This window comes from Arachis ipaensis, chromosome B3, assembly GCF_059453495.1.
Source record: "Arachis ipaensis isolate K30076 ecotype BB chromosome B3, ASM5945349v1, whole genome shotgun sequence".
In the NCBI taxonomy this organism is placed as follows: Eukaryota; Viridiplantae; Streptophyta; class Magnoliopsida; order Fabales; family Fabaceae; genus Arachis; species Arachis ipaensis.
Window position 1 is genome coordinate 101,277,336 of NC_142438.1, and position 25,014 is coordinate 101,302,349.

The following is a 25,014-nucleotide window of genomic DNA, read 5'->3' on the forward strand; positions in this document are numbered from 1 at the left end:
CAAGAATCCATCCAGAAGCTAATCAACATCCAAGCACATCAAGGTGCACATATACATGAGATGCATCGAAGACAAATAGAACAGGCAGAACTATTGGACGAGCAAAGGGCATTCGCAGAAGGAGTTTACATGAGCGAGACTGGGCATCATATAAACACTCAAGCCAGGCTCAGATACTTAGTAGGACAGCTGCCTATATTGCATCCGGGAATCGCAAGGTATGAAGAAATGAAGGATGAATTAGCACGAGAAGAAAGACAAAAGGTGGAAGAGAGTTATGAATCAGTGAGGAAGGCACTTGAGGATTGGAAGTAAGCAAGATTGGCACGGATGCGAGGAAATACAAGAGGACACAAAGAAGACAAACAAGGAGGGGAGCATGGGCATCCTCATGAGTAAAAGGTGGTGGAGTTCCTTCTTTGATCCATCTTTTTCTATGCTTTAAATAAGGAAGATCTTGTATGAAATAGAACATGCTTCCATGTTAGTTGAAACCCTTTTAAATTCTGTCTTTTAAGTTTTTTATTGCTTAGGTCTAGCATTGCTAGTCTGAATGTCATTACTGCGTCATTTCCTTACTTACTTGTATGCTTGTCCTTTTGAATCAAATGAAAAGAGAATGAGTGTTTTATAAAAGACCAGAGTGGAGTTCATACTATGGAGTAAGTTCCTGAGTTTGTGGTGTGGTCATAAGTTAGCTAAGTTGGTTCAACCACAAGGTGGGAAGACAACTATCTGTCATGAATCATATGCTTGAACACACCCCATAAGACTAGCTAAATAACAAGATCCTAATAAGAAAAAGGGAAAGAACAATCAAAGTTGAAGAATAAAAGAAAAATAGCAAGAAAAAAGGCTAGGCACCAAGGGTTTGAGTCTTGAGGGATGTGTCTGTGGTGTTCCTGTACCAAGGATCTACTTGGATTACTAAGCTCTCAGGGGTGCTTTATCACCTGGTAACTTGGGTTAACTAACCCGGGATTATCAGCTGAAAGTCCACTATCAAGAGCAATCTTTGCTACAGAACATTTAGTAACCCAAAGAGGTGCTGGACACCAAGACCTCAAGGAAAGAAAATAAACAAACCATGTGCCTGTGGTGTGTATGTATGGGGGAGAGACTTGAGGAAGTAAGTCCTTAGGGGTGCTTCAACACCTAGCACCTTGAACCAACTAGTTCGGGAGTGTTGGCTGAAAGCTTATTCTAAAGAGTTGCCCCCTTACAGAGCACTTAGCCTAAGAACACAAATAAGCCCTGAAATGACAACAAAAGGATCAATGAATAAAAGTCTCATGGGATGCAATCAAGTGAGTATTCTAGAACATGATAAAGGTCTGAAAGCCAGTGAAGGAATGAACCTAAGTTGCTATGCATGAAACCACCATAAAACCAGGGACATGACTTCCACAAGAATGACTGATGCCAGGGCATTTTGGCCAGTTTCACTGACCTTTTCTCTACTATTTTTAGGGTAGTTTCAGGCATTTACTTAGGAAATAAGCTAGTTTTGGGTAGATATTCACTTACATCTTGATTCAAGCATACATTGTGCACTTTACATGATTTTATGAGGATTTTGCATGAATTTAATGACAAATTGGATGTTGCATTTCCCATGACTTGGACTAGAACTTTGATGCTCTTTATTGCTTGATTTCAGGACAAAGGAAGCAAAGAAGAACCACATTAGTGGCAACGTTAGTTACACTAACGTTGACACTAACGTGGAATGGGAGTAACTTGCAAAGTTAATGAGAAAAGTCATTGCCAATAAAGCTCTAGAAGCCATCATTGCCCACGTTAAGAGTCACATTAACTAAGCTAACGTGAACTCTAACATGGAAGAAAAGAAATGGAGCCAACGTTAGTGACACTTAACATTATCACTAACGTTGGACCAAGCTCATAAGTGGCCACGTTAGTTGCCACGTTAACTTAGTTAACGTGGCCTCTAACGTTAAGAAGAAAAGGGGAAGCCAACGTTAGTGTCATTCAACTTTCTCACTAACGTTGGCCAAGTCACAAGAAGCCACGTTAACTCCCACGTTAACCTAGTTAACGTGGAAGCTAATGTAAAGAAACTAGGTGGTCGACAACGTTAGTGACACCAAACATTGTCACTAACGTTGGGATGAACACACACTATCCCCAAGAAGCCACGTTAACTCCCACGTTAACCTAGAAGTTAACGTGAAGAAGAAAGGTTGTCGACAACGTTAGTGACACCAAACATTGTCACTAACGTTGGAAGGAGCCAACACAAGCCACAATGAGCCACATTAACTCCCACGTTAACTTAGTTAACATGGAAGTTAACGTGAGGAGAAGGATGATGAGCCAACGTTAGTGACATTCAACATTGTCACTAACGTTGGAGATGGCTAGCACAGCCACGTTAGAAGCCACGTTAACCTAGTTAACATGGACTCTAACGTGGGAGCTAAGGGGCACATTGGAACGTTAGTGACAATGTTAAGTGTCACTAATGTTCTCGAAGGTTGGCAAGCCTACATTACAAGAGCCACGTTAACTAAATTAACGTGGACTCTAACGTAGGGAAGGGGGAGGCTTCTTAACGTTATTGGGAAAGTTGAATCTCAATAACGTGCGCAAAGGACAAAGAAGCAACGTTAGTGGCAACGTTTGTGCCACTAACTTTGAGGTTAACGTGGCTCTTACTTGGGTGAGGAACGTTAGTGAAAAAGTTGAATGTCACTAACGTTCTCGAACTCATATTTTCACTGAACGTTAACGCCACTAACGTCCTGAGCTAAAGTCTCTTCCCACTTCACACTTTCTCTCTGCAAGTAAAGCCAAGCCCAATGAAGAAGAGAACTGCTTCAAACTCAAGATCCAAAGGCCCATACACAAGACTTGAAGAGCCAACTAGAAGAACAGAAGAGTAGTATATATAGGAGTAGCTTTGAATTAAATTGAGAGTTGGAAAATATAGGGAGCCTCTTGGTATAGAACTACTCTCTGTATTTTACTTTCTCTGTACTTCTAGTTTCATCATGTATTCTCCATCTTTGTTTTCATTTTCCAGAGCTATGAACAACTAAACCCCTTTGATTGGGTTAGGGAGCTCTGTTGTAATTTGATGGATCAATACTAGTTTTCATTATTCTTCTTCTATCTTTTCTCTTGATTTTACTTGAAAGCTTTCGATCTTCATCCAATTGGGTAGTTATCTTGGAAAAGAAGCTATTCATACTTGGATCTCTTCTGAACCTTGAAAGAGGAATGAAGAGATCATGCTAGAAATGCTTTCTCATGCTGGACCAAATTGGGTTTGGATGGATATGTGACTATAATCCTCTCAACACTTGATTTGGGAAATGCATGTGGTATAATCAGTGACCATACTTCATCTCTTCTCATGAGCAATTGACCAAGGAATTGGCTATTGATCAAGATTTGAGAGATTGAATTACAAGAAATTGTAATTCAATCACTTAAGATTGCCAAGGAGATCAATGAGTGCATTGATTGAGGAAGAGATGAAAATGAAATTGATCCGGAGAATGCAACATCTCCTAAGCCCAATGAACTCCCCATTTCTGATCTTACCCATTCTCTTTAATTTCTGTCATTTACTTTTATGAGAAATTCCCCATTCCCATTTAAGATTATGCAATTTACTTTCCGTCATTTACATTCAGCTCTTTATTTCTAGCATTTACTTTTCTGTTATTTACTTTCCCGCCATTTAATTTTCTGCAATTCTCAACTCAAATTCTGATTTGTTCAACTAGAACATTCCTCTAATTAAAGTTGCTTGATCAATCAATCCCTGTGGGATTCGACCTCACTCTATTGTGAGTTTTTACTTGACGACAAATTCGGTACACTTGCCGAAGGAAATTTGTTATGAGACAAGTTTTTCGTGCATCAAGTTTATGACGCCGTTGCCGGGGATTGATTGTGCATCAACAATGATTAAATTGGAGGATAACTAGATTGAGCATTTTATTTTTGTTTGATTTAATTTTCTGTTTGAGTCATTTACTTTCTGTTTTAGTGAATTTTTTTTCCTTCTCCCTACTTTTTCTTTGTTATTTACCATTCATTTCACTAACCCACTAACTGTTTGATATATTGCATCACTGATGAGCAGATAATTTATATGCTTTTTGGCATTATTTTTAGTATGTTTTTAGTAGAATCTAGTTACTTTTTGGGATGTTTTTATTAGTTTTTATGTTAAATTCATGTTTCTGGACTTTACTATGAGTTTGTGTGCTTTTCTGTGATTTCAGGTATTTTCTGGCTGAAATTGAGGGACTTGAGCAAAAATCAGACTCAGAGGTTGAAGAAGGACTGCTGATGCTGTTGGATTCTGACCTCCCTGTACTCAAAGTAAATTTTCTGGAGCTACAGAACTCAAAATGGCGCGCTTCCAATTGCGTTGGAAAGTAGACATCCAGGGCTTTCCAGAAATATATAATAGTCCATACTTTGGCCGAGTTTAGATGACATAAAAGGGCGTTGAACGCCAGTTCTATGCTGTTGTCTAGAGTTAAACGCCAGAAACACGTTACAAGCCAGAGTTGAACGCCAGAAATATGTTACAAACTGGCGTTCAACTCCAAGAATGACCTCTCCACGTGGAAACTTCAAGCTCAGCCCAAGCACACACCAAGTGGGCCCCGGAAGTGGATTTATGCATCAATTACTTACTTCTGTAAACCCTAGTAACTAGTCTAGTATAAATAGGACTTTTTACTATTGTATTTTCATCTTTTGATCATCTTTGGATGCCTAGTTCTTAGATCATGGGGGCTGGCCATTCGGCCATGCCTTAACCTTTCACTTATGTATTCTTAACGGTAGAGTTTCTACACCCCATAGATTAAGGTGTGGAGCACTACTGTTCCTCATGAATTAATGCAAAGTACTACTATTTTTCTATTCAATTCAACTTATTCCACTTCTAAGATATTCATTCGCACTTCAACATGAATGTGATGAACGTGACAATCATCATCATTCCCCCACGAACGCGTGCCTGACAACCACTTCCGTTCCACCTTAGATTGGATGATTATCTCTTGGATCTCTTAATCAGAATCTTCGTGGTATAAGCTAGATTGATGGCGGCATTCATGAGAGTCCGGAAATTCTAAACCTTGTTTGTGGTATTCCGAGTAAGACTCTGGGATTGAATGACTGTGACGAACTTCAAACTCGCGAGTGCTGGGCGTAGTGACAGATGCAAAAGGAGGGTGAATCCTATTCCAGTATGATCGAGAACCTCAGATGATTAGCTGTGCTGTGACAGAGCATTTGGACCATTTTTACAAGAGGATAGGATGCAGCCATTGACCACGGTGATGCCTCCAGACGATTAGCCATGCAGTGACAGCGCATCGGACCATTTTCCAGAGAGGATGAAAAGTAGCCATTGACAATGGTGATGTCTTTACATAAAGCCAGCCATAGAAAGGAGTAAGACTGGTTGGATGAAGACAGCAGGAAAGCAGAAGTTCAGAGGGATGAAAGCATCTCTATACGTTTATCTAAAATTCTCGCCAATGATATACATAAGTACTTCTATCTTTATTTTCTGTCTATTTATTATTTATTTTTGAAAACTCCATAACTATTTTATATCCACCTGACTGAGATTTACAAGGTGACCATAACTTGCTTCATACCAACAATCTCCGTGGGATCGACCCTTACTCACGTAAGGTTTTATTACTTGGACGACCCAGTGCACTTGCTGGTTAGTTGTATCGAAGTTGTGAATGAAAAATGATTTATTAAGACGTGCGTACAGATTTTTTGGCACCGTTGCCTGAGATCACAATTTCGTGCACCAATCACTCACACTAACAGTAATTCTGACAGATATACTTTCTGCACCTATTCTCTTTGCTTGTACTTGTTGGTTGTATGACAGGGAGAAGAAGCGGGGCTTCAACTTCCTTTGATTCTGAACCTGAGAGAACCTTCTTTAGACTAAGGAGGGAGGCAAGAGAAAAACGTGTAGTTGGTGCTGAAGAAGAGGAGGAACACTTTGAGGAATACTTTGAACCAAACATGGAAGAAAACATGGAAAACCATCGTGAAGAAGAAGCTCACAACCATGGCGGAAGAGGTCGAGCAAATCATGCTGGGGAGGATAGAAGAGTTCTAGGCTCTTACATCAATCCAAACCCAGGAAACTGTGGAAGTAGCATTCAAAAGCCAACCATCCATGCCAACAATTTTGAACTAAAACCACAGCTCATCACCCTTGTTCAGAACAACTGTTCGTTCGGAGAAAGTGTCCAAGAAGACCCCAATCAACATCTAACCACCTTCCTGAGAATATATGACACAGTGAAGTCTAATGGTGTTCATCCTGACGCCTATAGACTGCTCTTATTTCCATTCTGACTCAAGGATAAGCCAGCCAAGTGGCTGGAGTCTTTCCCAAAGAAGAGCTTGACAACTTGGGAAGATGTGGTGAACAAATTCTTAGCAAGATTTTACCCCCTCAATGAATCAATAGGCTGAGAGCTGAGGTCCAAACTTTCAGGCAACAAGATGGTGAGACTCTGTATGAAGCATGGGAGAGGTTTAAAGACCTAACAAGGAGGTGCCCACCAGATATGTTCAATGAATGGGTGCAGCTGCACATTTTCTATGAAGGGCTCTCTTATGAGTCAAAGAAGGCCGTAGACTATTCATCCGGAGGATCTTTGAACAAGAAGAAGACCATTGAGGAGGCCATAGATGTCATTGAAATTGTAGCAGAGAATGACTACTTCTATGCTTCCGAAAGAGGGAACACAAGAGGAGTAATGGAGCTAAACAATGTAGATGCTCTGCTGGCCCAAAACAAGCTCATTACCCAGCAGCTGGCTGACCTCACCAAGAAGATGGAGAGGAACCAAGTAGCAGCAATCACCACTTCATCAACAACCCAAGAAGGAGTGAATGAAGAAGCAGAGTGTAGTCAGGAGCAAGCCAACTACATTGGGAATTCACCTAGGCAGAACCATGATCCATACTCCAAGACCTACAACCCTGGATGGAGGAATCACCCAAACTTTGGGTGGGGAAATCAACAAGACCAAAGCCTTGATCAAAGACGCCCAAATCCCAACAACGCAAGCCACCAACACTTCACATATAGACCATATCAACACCCCAATAACAACACCTCTCCACATCTACATCAAAACCAAAATAACTTACCTCATCCTTCCACCTCTAATCCCAATCTACAATCATTTGATAACAGGCTCTCAAGGATTGAGAATCTACTTGAAGGCATAGGCAAGGAGATTCAAGACAACAAGGTGTTCAAGGAGGAAGTGCGAGCCAGTTTCAAGAACCAGGGAGACACAATCAAGAGGTTGGAATCTCAAGTGGGGTATCTCTCTGAGCAAATTCCCAAACCCACAGATGGATTCCCAAGTGACACAGAGAAGAATCCGAGAGGTGAAACAAAGAAAGTAAGATGGAAAGATTGCAAGATGGTCACTATAAATGATAAGGAGACTGAGGACAAGCCAAGCAAGCTGTTAGAACAACCTGAAGATACCTCAGTAGAGAAGAAGGAAAAAGATCATCAAGAACCAGAAATCTCACAACAGGAGCTGTTGAGACTCTATGCACCTTTTCCCCAACTGCTCAATGGTGCTGTGGAGAAGAGAATATACTCAAGGTTTCTAGATTTGTTTGCATCTCTGCATGTCAACATACCATTCATCAAGACTATTCAACAAATGCCTGCATACATCAAGTATATGAAGGAGCTGCTTCCCAGGAAAAGCTCACTCAAGGGAGGCCAAACTATAGTGATGAACAAGGAGTGCAGTGCCCTCATTCAACCACAGTTGCCTACGAAAAGAAAAGATCCAGGGAGTTTTCATGTCCCCTGTGCCATAGGGGAAATAATGTTTGATAGAGCACTCTGCGATTTGGGAGCAAGCATCAACTTAATGCCCTTATCCCTGGTGAAGAGGCTGCAGATCAATGAGATATTGCCCACAGATGTAGTCATCAGGCTGGCTGACAAAACTCAAAAACAAGCAATAGGAGTGGTGGAAAACGTGTTGTTAAAGGTTGGGAAATACTTTCTTCCCACAGACTTTGTCATCTTGGACATGGAAGAGAGTCACACTCACCCAATCATATTGGGAAGACCATTCCTAGCTACAGCCAGAGCACTCATAGATGTGGAGCGAGGGGAGCTATTATTGAGGATCCATGATGAACGACTCAGCTTTAATGTCTTCAAACTCTCGCAAGAAGCAGACCAACAAAACAAAGAACCAAGCAAAGATCATAATGAGATGCTGACAGAGGAAGCAAGCACTGAAGCACAACCAGCCCATCTGGGAAAGCCCTGGGTTGATGAACAAGGAAATAAGCAGTTGTCACAACTCAAGAAAAAGCTGGAGGAACCTAAACCACCAGAGACATGTGAAGACAACAACGAAAGTCCCTTAGAAGAAGAAGTCACCAAGAGCAAGGCAATATCAAAAGGGACAAAGAAGAAGGTACCAAGGGGGTGGAGGAACAAGAAGATCCCTACGGAAGACTTCTCTCCAGGAGATAAAGTGATCTCAGCTTACTTCCCATATATCCCCCCTAATCTCCCCACTGTACCATCTCAGTTACCTAAGGTCTTTACTATCAACAGAGTTCTCTCCTTGGAACATGTAGAGATCATTGATACAACCAGTGGATATAAGTCCAAGGCAAGAGGGGAGGACTTGAAGCATTATCAACCTCCCTGATGAAGGAGAAACGTCAAGCTAGTGACGCTAAAGAAGCGCTTCATGGGATGCAACCCATGTTTTATTAGCTTTTACTAGTGAATAAGTCAATATTCATGAATTCCAACCCAAACTTGACAAACACTTGGTGAAATCCTTATATTGCAGTATATAGTGAAGAACAAGTTTGGTGTTCAAAGCGTGCCAAGAAAAGCATGAATGCAACCGAGAGCATGCTAGTCTTGGAGCTTTGAACAGAACTTTTCATCACAGTGCTCCAAACTAAGTTTGGTGTCACCCCATGGTGCCACCAATGTGCATATAAGGATACACAGTTAGTGAGTTAGTTGGAGTTCATGAATAAACAAAATCTTTTCTTCTTTTTATTATTCTAGCCGAAAAGTTTAAATTGTTTTTTTTATGATGATTAATTTTTCCTTTTCTTCTTTTATCTTTTTAGGAAAAGGAGAGGACATTGAAGGAGATTGATTGGACAACTAAATGAGAAGGGTTCGGCCACTTCATGAAGAGGGACTACACACTTCACTCAAGAGGGATACAAGGAGGACAAGCAAGGAGGAGAGCATGGGCAACCACATGAGTAAAAGGTGGTGGAGTCCCTTCTTTGGTCCATCTTTTTCTATGCTTTGAATAAGGAAGATCTTGTATGAAATAGAACATGCTTCCATAATAGTTTGAACTTTTTCTTTATTTCTATCTTTTAAGTTTTGAGTTGAAGAGGTCTATGCTTGCTGGTCTTTATGTCACTGCACCCTTACTTTGCTTACTTGTATGTTTGTCCCTTTAAATCAAATGAAAAGAGACTGAGTGTTTTAAAAGACCAGAGAGGAGTTCATACTATGGAATAAGTTCATGAGTTTATGGTATAGTCATAAGTTAGCTAAGTTGGTTCAACCATAAGGTGGGAGGACAACTATCTGTCATGAATACTGTGCTTGAGACACACCCCAAGAGACTAGCTAAATAAGAAGATCCTAATAAGAAAAAGGGAAAGAACAATCAAATTTGAGCAATAAAAGAAAAAGAACAAGCAATAAGGCTAGGCACCAATGGTTTTTAATCTTGAGGCATGTGTCTGTGGTGCTCCTGTGTGAGGGATCTACTTGGATGAATAAGCTCTTAGGGGTGTCTTATCACTTGGTAACTTGGGTTAACTAACTCGGGATTATCAGCTGAAAGTCCACTATCAAGAGTAACCCTCAATACAGAGCATTTAGTAACCCAAAGAGGTGCTGGACACAAGGTCTCAAGAAAAGAAAATAAATAAACTATGTGCCTGTGGTGTGTATGTATGGGGGAGAGACTTGAGCATGTAAGTCCTTAGGGGTGCTTCAACACCTAGCACCTTGAACCAACTGGTTCGGGAGTGTTGGCTGAAAGCTTATTTTAAAGAGTTGCCCCTTTACAAAGCACTTAGCCCAAGGAACAAAAATAAGCCCTGAAATAACAACAAAAAGATCAATGAATAAAAGTCTCATGGGATGCAATCACAGTGAGTATTCTAGGATATGATAAAGGTCTGAAAGCCAGGAATGAACCTAAGTTGCTATGCATGAAACCACCATAAAACCAGGGACATGACTTTCACAAGAATGACTCATTTCTCTTGGCATTCCATTCATCATTCTCTTGTTCCAGCACTTGCTTAGGGACAAGCAAGCTTTAAGTTTGGTGTTGTGATGCTAGGGCATTTTGGCCAGTTTCACTGACCTTTTCTCTACTGTTTTTAGGGTAGTTTCATGCATTTACTTAGGAAATAAGCTAGTTTTGGGTAGATATTCACTTACATCTTGATTCAAGCATACATTGTGCACTTTACATGATTTCATGAGGATTTCGCATGAATTTAATGACAAATTGGATGTTGCATTTCCCATGACATGGACTAGAACTTTGATGCACTTTATTGCTTGATTTCAGGACAAAGGAAGCAAAGAAGAACCACATTAGTGGCAACGTTAGTTACACTAACATTGACACTAACGTGGAATGGGAGTAACTTGCAAAGTTAATGAGAAAAGTCATTGCCAATAACGCTCTAGAAGCCATCATTGCCCATGTTAAGAGTCACATTAACTAAGCTAACGTGAACTCTAACGTGGAAGAAAAGAAATGGAGCCACCGTTAGTGACACTTAACATTATCACTAACGTTGGACCAAGCTCATAAGTGGCCACGTTAGTTGCCACGTTAACTTAGTTAACGTGGCCTCTAACGTTAAGAAGAAAAGGGGAAGCCAACGTTAGTGTCATTCAACTTTCTCACTAACATTGGCCAAGTCACAAGAAGCCACGTTAACTCCCACGTTAACCTAGTTAACGTGGAAGCTAACGTAAAGGAACTAGGTGGTCGACAACGTTAGTGACACCAAACATTGTCACTAACGTTGGGATGAACACACACTATCCCCAAGAAGCCACGTTAACTCCCACGTTAACCTAGTTAACGTGGAAGTTAACATGAAGAAGAAAGGTTGTCGACAATGTTAGTGACACCAAACATTCTCACTAACGTTGGAAGGAGCCAACACAAGCCACAATGAGCCACGTTCACTCCCACGTTAACTTAGTTAACGTGGAAGTTAACGTGAGGAGAAGGATGATGAGCTAACGTTAGTGACATTCAACATTGTCACTAACGTTGGAGATGGCTAGCACAGCCACGTTAGAAGCCACGTTAACCTAGTTAACGTGGACTCTAACGTGGGAGCTAAGGGGCACATTGGAACGTTAGTGACAATGTTAAGTGTCACTAACGTTCTCGAAGGTTGGCAAGCCTACGTTACAAGAGCCACGTTAACTAAATTAACGTGGACTCTAACGTAGGGAAGGGGGAGGCTTCTCAACGTTATTGGGAAAGTTGAATCCCAATAACGTGCACGAAGGACAAAGAGGCAACGTTAGTGGCAATGTTTGTGCCACTAACTTTGAGGTTAACGTGGCTCTTACTTGGGTGAGGAACGTTAGTGAAAAAGTTGAATGTCACTAACGTTCTCGAACTCATATTTTCACTGAACGTTAACGCCACTAACGTCCTGAGCTAAAGTCTCTGCTCACTTCACACTTTCTCTCTGCAAGTAAAGCCAAGCCCAATGAAGAAGAGAACTACTTCAAACTTAAGATCCAAAGGCCCATACCCAAGACTTGAAGAGCCAACTAGAAGAACAGAAGAGTAGTATATATAGGAGTAGCTTTGAATTAAATTGAGAGTTGGAAAATATAGGAAGCCTCTTGGCATAGAAGTACTCTTTGTATTTTACTTTCTCTGCACTTCTAGTTTCATCATGTATTCTCCATCTTTGTTTTCATTTTCCAGAGCTATGAACAACTAAACCCCTTTGATTGGGTTAGGGAGCTCTGTTGTAATTTGATGGATCAATACTAGTTTTCATTATTCTTCTTCTATCTTTTCTCTTGATTTTACTTGAAAGCTTTCGATCTTCATCCAATTGGGTAGTTATCTTGGAAAAGAAGCTATTCATACTTGGATCTCTTTTGAACCTTGAAAGAGGAATGAAGAGATCATGCTAGAAATGCTTTCTCATGCTGGACTAAATTGGGTTTGGATGGATATGTGACTATAATCCTCTCAACACTTGATTTGGGAAATGCATGTGGTATAATCAGTGACCATACTTCATCTCTTCTCATGAGCAATTGACCAAGGAATTGGCTATTGATCAAGATTTGAGAGATTGAATTACAAGAAATTGTAATTCAATCACTTAAGATTGCCAAGGAGATCAATAAGTGCATTGATTGAGGAAGAGATGAAAATAAAATTGATCCGAAGAATGCAACATCTCCTAAGCCCAATGAACTCCCCATTTCTAATCTTACCCATTCTCTTTTAATTTCTGTCATTTACTTTTATGAGCAATTCCCCATTCCCATTTAAGATTCTGCAATTTACTTTCCGTCATTTACATTCAGCTCTTTATTTCTAGCATTTACTTTTCTGTTATTTACTTTCCCACCATTTAATTTTCTGCAATTCTCAACTCAAATTCTGATTCGCTCAACTAGAACATTCCTCCAATTAAAGTTGCTTGATCAATCAATCCCTGTGGGATTCGACCTCACTCTATTGTGAGTTTTTACTTGACGACAAATTCGGTACACTTGCCGAAGGAAATTTGTTATGAGACAAGTTTTCCGTGCATCAATGACTCATTTTCTCTTGGCATTCCATTCATCATTCTCTTGTTCCAGTACTTGCTTAGGGACAAGCAAGCTTTAAGTTTGGTGTTGTGATGCCAGGGCATTTTGGCTAGTTTCACTGACCTTTTCTTTACTGTTTTTAAGGTAGTTTCATGCATTTTCTTAGAAAATAAGCTAGTTTTGGGTAGATATTCACTTACATCTTGATTCAAGCATACATTGTGCACTTTACATGATTTCATGAGAATTTTGCATGAATTATATGACAAATTAGAGGATGCATGTCTCATGTTTTGGATTAGAACTTTGATGCACTTTATTGCTTGATTTCAGGACAAAGGAAGCAAGGATGAACCACGTTAGCAGCCACGTTAGTCACACTAACGTGACCTCTAACTTGGAATGGGTGATAACTTGCAAAGTTAATGAGAAAGGTAATCGCCAATAACGCCCTCGAAGCCATCATAAGCCCACGTTAAGAGTCACGTTAACTAAGTTAACGTGAACTCTAACGTGGAAGAAGACAACAAGGCCAACGTTAGTGACACTCTCCTTTGTCACTAACATTGGACCAAGCTCATAATTGGCCATGTTAGTTGCCACGTTAACTTAGTTAACGTGGACTCTAACGTTAAGAAGCAAAATAGAAGCCAACGTTAGTGACATTCAACTATGTCACTAACGTTGGCCAAGACTCCATAAGCCACGTTAACTCTCACGTTAACTTAGTTAACGTGGAAGCTAACGTGGAGAGAGCAATTGATAGCCAATGTTAGTAACACTTACCTTTGTCACTAACGTTGGGGTGAACCACCAAGAGCCACCATGAGAAACGTTAACTCCTACGTTAACTTAGTTAACGTGGAAGCTAACGTGGATAAAGAAATGATGAGCCAACGTTAGTGACAATCAGCTTTGTCACTAACGTTGGAGATGGCTAGCATGACTACGTTAGAAGCCACGTTAACTTAGTTAACGTGGACTCTAACGTGGGAAATAGGGGCACATTGGAACGTTAGTGACAAAGGTAAGTGTCACTAACGTTCTCGAAGAATTGGCACTGCTACGTTAGAAGCCACGTTAACCTAGTTAACGTGGACTCTAATGCAGGGACAAGGGAGGACTCTCCATGTTATTGGGAAAGGTAAGTCCCAATAATGTGTGCGAAGGACCAAGAGGCAATGTTAGTGGTCACGTTAGTGCCACTAACATTGAAGTCAACGTGATCATATTTGGGTTAGGAACGTTAGTGAAAAAGGTGATTGTCACTAACGTTCTCGAACCCACACTTTCACTTAACGTTGACACCACTAACGTCCTGAGTCAAAGTCCCTGCCTACTTCACCTTTTCTCTCTGCAAGCAAAACTAAGCCCAATGAAAAGGATAACTGCTTCAAACTCAAGATTCAGAGGCCCATACCCAAGACTTGAAGAGCCAACTAGAAGATGAGAAGAGTAGTATATATAGGAGTAGCTTTGAATTAGTTAGGGAGTTGGAAACTTTAGGAAGCCTTTGGCATAGAACTACTCTTTGTATTTTACTTTCTCTGCACTTCTAGTTTTACTTTCATCATGTATTCTCCATCTTGGTTTTCATTTTCCAGAGCTATGAACAACTAAACCCCTTTCATTGGGTTAGGGAGCTCTGTTGTAATTTGATGGATCAATATTAGTTTTCATTCTCCTTCTTCTATCTTTTCTCTTGATTTTACTAGAAAGCTTTCGATCTTCATCCAATTGGGTAGTTATCTTGGAAAAGAAGCTATTCAAACTTAGATCTCTTCTGAACCTTGAAAGAGGAATGATGAGATCATGCTAGAAATGCTTTCTCATGCTGGACCAAATTGGGTTTGGATGGATATGTGACTATAATCCTACCAACACTTGATTTGGGAAATGCATGTGGTATAATCAGTGACCATACTTCATCTCTTCTCATGAGCAATTGACCAAGGAATTGGCTATTGATCAAGATTTGAGAGATTGAATTACCAAGAAATTGGAATTTGATCACTTAAGATTGCCAAGGAGATCAATGAATGCATTGATTGAGGAAGAGATGAAAATGAACTTGATCCGAAGAATGCAATATCTCCTGAGCCCAATGAACTCCCCATTTCTAATCTTACCCATTCTCTTTAATTTCTGCCATTTACTTTTATGAGCAATTACCCCATTCCCGTTTTAGATTCTGCAATTTACTTTCCGCCATTTACATTCAGCTCTTTAATTCTAGCATTTATTGTTTCTGCTATTTACTTTCCCGCCATTTAACTTTCTGCAAATCTCAAATCAAATTCTGGTTCGCTCAACTAGAACATTCCTCTAATTAAAGTTGCTTGATCAATCAATCCCTGTGGGATTTGACCTCACTCTATTGTGAGTTTTTACTTGACGACAAATTCGGTACACTTGCTGAAGAAAATTTGTTGAGAGACAAGTTTTGTGCGTATCACTTCCCAAGTATCAAGGACTTCCCGCTCAAGATCCTATTAGACACCTCAAGGACTTCCAAGGTGTATGTTCTACTACTAGGCGGGAAGGCTCTAGTGAAGTTGCGGTTTGGTTATATGCTTTTCCTTTCTCTCTTGAAGGAAGAGCTAAGGAGTGGTTCTATTCTTTGCCAAGTGAGATTGTCGGTGATTGGGACTTGCTTCCAAGAGAATTCTTAGACAAATTTTTTTCCCGCAGCGGTGACCGATAAGTTGCGGAAAGAAATCTCATGCATCGTCCAAGGTGAAATGGAAAATCTATATGAATATTGGGAGCGGTTCCGAAAGCTTCTTGACTCACGCCCCAACCACATGATTGACACTCTAGTGTTGATAAGCTATTTTTGTCAAGAAATGAAACCACAAGACAAGATCCTCCTAGATGCCTCAAGCAATGGTTCTTTGACAAAATATAGAACGGCAGAAGAGGCTTGGCAATTGATCTCCGACTTGGCCGAATCCACCTTGCATGCTAGACAAAGGAGCAATCACCCTAGAATCGTTAATGAAGTCTCTTCTAGTGGTGAGACCGCCACCCTTACCAAAACCTTGTGTGAGATGACAAGTCTTCTAAAGCAACTCCAAGTGAATCAACCTCCATTCCATCAACAACCTCCACCACCTCCTCAACACCAACAAAGTCAACAATTGGTCCCCCAAAGAGTAAGCGGTATTTGCTCATGCTACTCCCACTACACGGATGAATGTCCGAATCTCCAAGAGGATAACACTCTAGCGGCTACTCATAACTTCTATGATCGCTCCTTCTATGAGTGGTCTAATCAAGGATACCATTCGCAAGGGGGCAATTTCAACCAAGGGTACCCCCAACAAGGAGGCAATTACAATCAAGGGAGTAACAACTTTAATCAAGGTTGGAGAGATAGCTCCAACCAAGGTTGGCGGGACAATTATCAACAAGGAGGAAGGGACAATGGAGGCAACCAAAGATGGAACACCAACAATCCACAAAACCAATACTCATAAAACCCTCCGCATCAACAACCAAACCAAGGAAGGAACTACCAAACCTACATACCACCTCATAGACAACCACCTCAACCCAACCAATCACAAGCACCACAAATCACCTATCCTTCCCCTTCTTTAAATCAAGATGAGACACTCCAGTCCGTACTCCAAGGGCAAAAAGAACTCCAAAATACACTCAACTCAAGCCTCAATGGCCTTACTTCTACCCTCCAAGCTATCGTTACTCGTATGGAGCCACCTTCCACCTCCAGCTCTCAAGCTCCAAGTTCTAGTGCTATACCCTTTCAACCTCTACCTAACTCCAAGGGTGGCATCAATGCCATAACCTTGAGGTCCGGAACTCAATTGAAAGAGAGGAGCTCAAAGGCACCTAGCCCAATGATAGTTACTCAATAGGAGGACATGGTTGAGATAGAAGAAATTGAAGAGGAGGAGGTAGCACATGAGGTAGTTAAAGATGAAGTCCCTCAACTAAGGGGTGAAGCCTCTAGAAATGAGCAAGTCTTGGAGGAAGTTGCTCCACCAATCCCATTTCCTACATTGGTAAGAAAGACTAAGAAGTGTGTGGAACTTGACCCCAAAATGGTGGAAGTATTCAAGAAAGTTGAGGTAACTATCCCTCTCTTTGATGCTATCCATTAAGTGCCTAAATACGCAAAGTTTCTTAAGGATTTGTGTATGAACAAAGATAGAATCCATGAGCTAGAAATTATTCCATTGGGGAGTTCTATTTTGGCTTTGATAGGAGCTATCCCGAAAAAGTGTGTTGATCCGGGCCCTTGCTTAGTCTCTTGTATCATTAACGGAGTTCAATTCATTGATTGTATGTGTGACCTCGGTGCATGCGTTAGCATTATGCCTCTTTCAGTTTATCATATATTGAAGCTCCCACCGCTGAAGCGGTCGGCGGCTAGGTTTGTCTTGGCGGACAAGAGCATAATAACGGTCACGGGCATCACTAAGGATCTGTTGGTAAACATAAAGGGTTCGGTATTTCCAATTGATTTTCATATCCTTGAGATGCCACCTAGTGAATCCGAAAGGACATCATCTATCCTACTCGAGAGGCCATTCTTGAGGACCTCTAAGTTCAAATTGGATGTCTATTCGGGAACTTATTCTTTTGAAATCGACAGAAGAGTTATTAGCTTTAGTCTTGACGAGGCCATGAGACACCCACCGGAGAATCATTCCATATTCTGGTGTGACTTAATTGACAATGTTGTGGCCGAAGTGCATTGTACAAATATGGATGAGAAGATTGAAGAATCAAGTGTGGGGAACTCCCATGAAGGTGAAGAGAACATCACACCCCGTCCAAATCAACCGGAAGTTCAAATTCCAAGTCAAGAACCAGAAATGGAGTTGAAACCACTACCGCCCCATCTAAAATATTCCTATCTTGATGAAGCTCACAAATTTCCGGTAATTGTTGCAAGGGAACTCACTCCTCCACAAGAAGAGAAGTTACTTGATGTTTTGAGGAGGAACAAAAGAGCAATAGGATGGAGCTTGGCGGATCTAGTGGGCATAAGCCCCCAAGTGTGCGAGCACCGGATCTTCTTAGAAGAAGGAGCTAGACCCGTTCGACAACCTCAAAGGCGATTGAATCCTACCATTCTAGAGGTTGTAAAGAATGAGGTAACCTGGTTACTAGAGGCGAACATCATTTATCCCATTTCAGATAGTGAATGGATAAGTCCCGTCCATGTTGTGCCAAAGAAATCCGGGGTGACCACAATCAAGAATGAGAGCGGAGAGCTCATAACTACACAGTTGCAAAACTCTTGGCGGGTGTGCATCGACTACCGGCGGTTGAACACGGCCACTAAAAAGGATCATTTTCCGCTACCGTTTATAGATCAAATGCTTGATCGGCTATCCGGTAAACCTTATTATAGCTTTCTAGATGGTTACTCGGGATATTTCTAAATCCACATTGCTTTAGAGGATCAAGAAAAAACAACATTCACGTGTCCCTTTGGAACTTATGCCTACAAGAGTATGCCATTTGGCCTATGCAATGCACCGGCAACTTTCCAAAGGTGCATGATGAGCATATTTGCGAATTTCCTAGAGCAATGCATGGATTCATGGATGACTTCACCGTATATGGGGACTCTTTTGATCAATGCTTGGATAATCTTGCAAAAGTGTTGGAAAGATGCACTAAATCGAACCTTGTCCTAAATTTTGAGAAGTGTTATTTTATGGTTAGGCAAGGTATCGTTTTAGGTCATATTGTTTCCAAAGATGGTATTTCTGTGGATCCGGCAAAGTTCAATGTGATATCTAGCTTTTCTTACCCCTCTTCTGAGAGGAAAGCCCGTTCCTTCATTGGACATGTAGGATTTTATCGAAGATTTATAAAGGACTTTAGCAAGGTAGCTTTGCCTGTATCAAAATTGTTGCAAAAAGATGTTGAATTTGATCTAAGCAAAGAATGCATGGAGGCTTTTGACAAGCTTAAAGTGGCACGAACCCAAGCTCCCATCGTGCGAGGGTCGGATTGGAGTTGGCCATTCGAAATAATGTGTGATACCTCAAACTTTGCCGTGGTAGCCGCGTTAACACAACGCGAAGGTAAGAATCCATATGTCATAGCCTATGCATCAAAAACACTAGATGGAGCCCAATCCAACTACACTACCACCGAGAAAGAACTATTGGCAATAGTTTTCACCTTGGATAAATTCCGAGCATATCTACTTGGTCCCAAGGTGGTAGTGTACTCGGATCATGCGGCGTTAAAGTATTTATTGGCTAAGAAGGAATCCAAACCGAGATTGATTAGATGGGTTCTATTATTGCAAGAATTTGACTTGGAAATTCAAGATAGGAGTGGTTCGCAAAACCTAGTGGCAGATCACTTAAGTCGCCTTGAACACACCAAAGGCGATACCACTCCTATTAATGATTCTTTTCCCTTGAGGGCTTGCAAGCAATCTCGGAAGCCGTTCCTTGGTATGCATCAATCGCCAATTACTTGGTATCTCGCTCCTTCCCTCCTAATCTCTCCAAACATCAAAGGGATAAGCTAAAAAGCGAATCCAAATACTATGTATGGGATGACCCATACCTTTGGAGATGTGGAGCGGATCAAGTAATTCGGAGGTGTATTCCACAAACCGAATTCCACTCAATCTTGGAAGCTTGCCACTCCTCCGAAGGAGGAGGTCATTATGGACTCCAAAGAACGGTAAAAAAAATCCTAGATTGTGGATTTTGGTGGCCAACTCTTTTCAAGGACTCTTCTATTTTTGTAAATCTTGTTCTCAATGTCTTAGATTTGGTAATATCTCCAAGAAGGATGAAATCCCCCAACAAACCATGCTATTTGGTGAGATTTTTGATGTGTGGGGTATCGACTTCATGGGGCCATTCCCAAATTCTAATGGTTTTCTCTACATTCTACTAGTCGTTGATTATGTGTCCAAATGGGTGGAAGCGATACCCACCCGGACGGACGATGCTAATGTGGTCCTTTCCTTTGTGAGAAATAACATCATTTGTAGATTTGGGTCACCACGAGCAATCGTGAGCGACCAAGGCTCACATTTTTGTAATGAGAGAATGGAAGGGCTAATGAAGAAATACGGCATCATACATAAAGTGGCTACGGCCTACCACCCACAGACAAACGGCCAAGTCGATATTTCCAATCGGGAGATTAAACGCATATTGGAAAGAATTGTGAAGCCTCATCCAAAGGATTGGAGTGCTAAGCTCACCGATGCATTATGGGCCTACCGAATGGCATACAAAATGCCGATTGGCATGAACCCCTTTCGGTTGGTCTATGGCAAAGCTTGCCACTTACCGGTGGAGATAGAGCACAAAGCATATTGGGCCGTCAAGGAGTGCAATTTAAGTTTGGGAGGGGCCGGAATAGAGAGGAAGCTACAACTAGTGGAGTTGGAATGTTTGAGGCTTGAAGCTTATGAGAACTCTAGACTTTACAAGGAAAGGATGAAATCCATGCATGATAAGAAGATAAGAGGTAAAGAATTTAGAGCCAGCGACCTAGTCTTCCTCTAAAATTCAAGATTGAGGTTGATGCCCGGAAATCTTAGGTCAAGATGGGAAGGACCTTATAAAGTCGAGAAGGCGGAGCCATATGGAGTCTATCATTTGCGCCATCCTTTGAGCTTCGATATCTTCAAGGTCAATGGGCACCGTCTCAAGTTGTATCATGGTGAGCAAATGAAAAACAACAAGGAGATTGAGGTATTCCTCTTGGAAGATGCACCTCTTGGCAAGGAGCAATGAGCTAGTGAAAGTCCAACTTAAGGACATTAAACAAAAGTGCTAGGTGGGAGACACCCCACCATGGTGAGATCTATCTTTTTGCCCCTTTTGTATATAGTTCTTGAATTCTTCATTGTTTTGTGATTGCTTAGCTATAACATTGTTTAGTTGGATTTGATTGTGGCGATCTTAGATAAATTGTTCATGAAGATTTGCATTGATTTTTCAAAAGGTGGATTGATTGTGTGGTAGAAAACACCCCATCTTTAGGTATTGCATGGAGTTTTGGGTGTTTTTTTACCCCTTTGGCTTGTTTGCCCACTAAATTCATAATAAATATGCATTCTTCATGTCTAAAAAAAAGGGGAGGGGGCGTGTGCGCGCACTAAACGCGTACGCGTCCATAGGCCACTCGCAGCTCCTGGGTCATTTTCCAGAGAGTTGTGCCAATTCTGAACCAACGCTGAGCCCCAGGCACAACGCTAGTCACGCGTACACGCACCTGGCGCGTACGCATCCATGTCCTTAATTGCGCAAAGCGCGCGTACGCGCACTAGCCGCGTATGTGTCGATGGTGTCATATGCAGTCCTGGTTCATTTTCCAGAGAGTTGTGCTAATTTTGGGCTAACGCTGTGCCCTAAGCCTGACTCGATTCAAGCGTGCGTGTACCTGGTGCGCACGCGTCCCTCGGACGATATGCACATCGACGCGTAAGTGCACCGTGCACGTCCGCGTCGATCGTGTCAATGCAATTTCCAGTACATTCTCCCGAGAGTTGAGCCAAAGTTGTGCCTACATTGTGCTAGGGCACAACTACGACGCATGCACAAGCGCACCTGACGCTCGCGCGCACACTTACATATCACTCACTTCATGCGTACGCGCACTAGACGCGTCCGCGTCCCTACTGAGTTTTGCCCATGCACGCGCACACGTGCGCATCGGTCCTACGATGCGGAAATACTGTAGCGCGCCTAAATTTCAAATTCTCTTCCCCTTTTCTCTCATTTTCCATCTTCTTTCTCTAAGTCCCCTCTTCTCTATCTCTTCAACCCCTTCTACCACTCTCTCTCAGCACCTCCACCGGTGGCACCACCTTGATGCCAGGGCATCTTGGCCAGTTTTACTGACCTTTTCTTTACTGTTTTTAGGATAGTTTCATACATTTCTTTAGGAAATAAGCTAGTTTTGGGTAAATATTCACTTATGCCTTGATTCAAGCATACATTGTGCATTTTACATAATTTCATGAGGATTTTGCATAAGTTTAGTGACAAATATTATGTCGCATTACTCATGACTTGGACTAGAGCTTTGATGCACTTTATTGCTTGATTTCAGGACCAAAAAGGAAGCAAGAAAAGGGGAGGTAACTTGCAAGATTAATGAGAAAAGTGATTGCCAATAACATTCTCAAAAAGCCATCAATGCCCACGTTGGAGAGTCACGTTAACTAAGTTAACGTGAACTCTAACGTGGAGAAGAGAAGTTGAGCCAACGTTAGTGACACTTAACATTGTCACTAACGTTGGCAATTACTCATAAGTGGCCACGTTAGGTTAACGTGGCCTCTAACGTTAAGGGGGGGAAGAGAAGCCAACGTTAGTGACACTCAACATTGTCACTAACGTTGGCTTATGGTGCAAAGTACCACGTTAACTCCCACGTTAACTTGGTTAACGTGGGAACTAACGTAAAGGATGAAGAGTTGTCGACAACGTTAGTGACACTCAACATTGTCACTAACGTTGAAGCAACCACACAACCCCCAAGAGTCACGTTAACCTCCACGTTAACTTAGTTAACGTGGAAGCTAACGATGAGGAATGAAGGATGAGCCAACGTTAGTGACACTCAACATTGTCACTAACGTTGGGATGGCTAAAGATGGCTACGTTAGAGGCCACGTTAACCTAGTTAACGTGGACTCTAACGTGAGACCCAGGGGCACATTGGAACGTTTGTGACAATGTTGAGTGTCACTAACGTTCTCGAAGGTTGGCAAGGATCACGTTAGAAGCCACGTTAACCTAGTTAACGTGGGCTTTAACGTGAAACAAGAAGGGGCACACTGGAACGTTAGTGACAATATTGAGTGTCACTAACGTTCTCGAAGGATTAACAAGGCAACGTTAAAAGCCACGTTAACCTAGTTAACGTGGGTTTTAACGTAAGGCAAAGGGGTGCATTAGAACGTTAGTGACAATGTTAAGTGTCACTAAGTTCTCGAACTTATATTCTCACTAAATATTAACACCCCTAACGTCCTGAGCTGAAGTTTCTGCCCACTTAGCACTTTCTCTCTGCAAGTAAAGCCAAGCCCAAATGAAGAAAAGAACTGCTTCAAACTCAAGATCCAAAGGCCCAAGACTTGAAGAGTAAACTAGAAGCTGAGAAGAGTAGTATATATAGGAGTAGCTTTGAATTGTAAAGAAGCTCTGGAGACTGGAAAAAAGAGAACTACTCTCTGTATTTTACTTTCTTTGCAAATTCTAGTTTTATGATGTATTCTCCATCTTTGTTTTCATTTTCAAGAGCTATGAACAACTAAACCCCTTTCATTGGGTTAGGGAGCTCTGTTGTAATTTGATGGATCAATACTAATTTTCATTATTCTTCTTCTATCTTCCCTCTTGATTTTACTTGAAAGCTTTCGATCTTCATCCAATTGAGTAGTTATCTTGGAAGAGAAGCTATTCAAACTTGGATCTCTTTTGAACCTTGGAAGAGGAATGAAGAGATCAAGCTAGAAATGCTTTCTCATGCTGGACCAGATTGGGTTTGGATAGGTATGTGACTATAGCCCTCTCAATACTTGATTTGGGAAATGCATGTGGTATAATCAATGACCATACTTTATCTCTTCTCATGAGCAATTGACCAAGGAAATGGATATTGATCAAGATTTGAGAGATTAAATTGCAAGAAATTGTAATTCAATCACTTAAGATTGCCAAGGAGATCAATGAGTGCATTGATTGAGGAAGAGATGAAAATGAACTTGATCCGGAGAATTGCAACATCTCTTAAGCCCAATGAACTCCCCATCTCTGATCTTACCCATTCTCTTTAATTTCTGCCATTTACTTTTATGAGCAAATCCCCCATTCCCATTTACAATTCTGCAATTTATTTTCAGTCATTTACTTCCAGTACTTTAATTCTAGCATTTACTTTTCTGTTATTTACATTCCCGCCATTTTATTTTCTGCAACTCTCAACCCAAATCCTGGATTCGCTCAACTAGAACATTCTTCTAATTAAAGTTGCTTGATCAATCAATCCCTGTGGGATTCGACCTCACTCTATTGTGAGTTTTTACTTGACGACAACTTCGGTACACTTGCCGAAGGGAGATTTGTTGAGAGACAAGTTTTCCGTGCATCAAGTTTATGGCGCCGTTGCCGGGGATTGATTGTGCATCAACAATGATTAGATTGGAAGATCACTAGATTGAGCATTTTATTTTGTGAATTTTATTTTCTGTTTGAGTGATTTACTTTTTGTTTTAGTTATACTTCTTCCCTTCTCCCTCAACTCTTTTGTTTTTTCTTTGTTATTTTCAATTCTGTTTGCTAACCCACTAACTGTTTGATATATTGCATCACCCACAACTAACAGCAATTCTGACACAAATACTGTCTGCACCTATTTTCTCTGCTTGTACTTGTTGGTTGTATGACAGAGAGAAGAAGCAGGGCTTCAACTTCCTTTGATTCTGAACTGGAGAGAACCTTCCTTAGACTAAGGAGGGAGGCAAAAGAAAAACGAGTAGTTGGTGCTGAAGAAGAGGAGGAACAGTTTGAGGAATACTTTGAACCAAACATGGAAGAAAACATAGAAAATCATCATGAAGAAGAGACTCACAACCATGGCAGAGGAGGTGGAGCAAATCATGCTGGGGAGGATAGAAGAGTTTTGGGCTCTTACATTAATCCAAACCCAGGCAATTGTGGAAGTAGCATCCAAAAGCCAACAATCCATGCCAACAACTTTGAACTTAAACCACAGCTCATCACCCTTGTTCAGAACAACTGTTCGTTTGGAGGAGGTGTTCAAGAAGACCCCAATCAATATTTGACCACCTTCCTGAGAATATGTGACACAGTGAAATCTAATGGTGTTCATCCTGACGCCTATAGACTGCTCTTATTTCCCTTCTCACTCAGAGACAAGGCAGCCAAGTGGCTGGAATCCTTCCCAAGGGAGAGCTTGACAACTTGGGAGGATGTGGTGAACAAATTCTTAGCAAGATTCTACCCTCCTCAACGAATCAATAGGCTGAGAGCTGAGGTTCAAACCTTCAGGCAACAAGATGGTGAGACTCTGTATGAAGCATGGGAGAGGTTCAAAGACTTAACAAGGAGGTGTCCACCTGACAT

The 25,014-nt window shown here is 41.3% G+C and overlaps 2 non-coding genes across 2 annotated transcripts; both read right to left on the bottom strand.

The window, feature by feature from the left end:
* Positions 1–6,497: 6,497 nt before the first annotated feature.
* LOC148571802 (small nucleolar RNA R71) lies at positions 6,498–6,604 on the bottom strand. The gene has a single exon (XR_015908234.1). It is a non-coding gene; the product is annotated as a small nucleolar RNA R71 (small nucleolar RNA).
* Positions 6,605–24,910: 18,306 nt separating this feature from the next.
* On the bottom strand, positions 24,911–25,014 carry LOC148571803 (small nucleolar RNA R71). The gene has a single exon (XR_015880347.1). It is a non-coding gene; the product is annotated as a small nucleolar RNA R71 (small nucleolar RNA).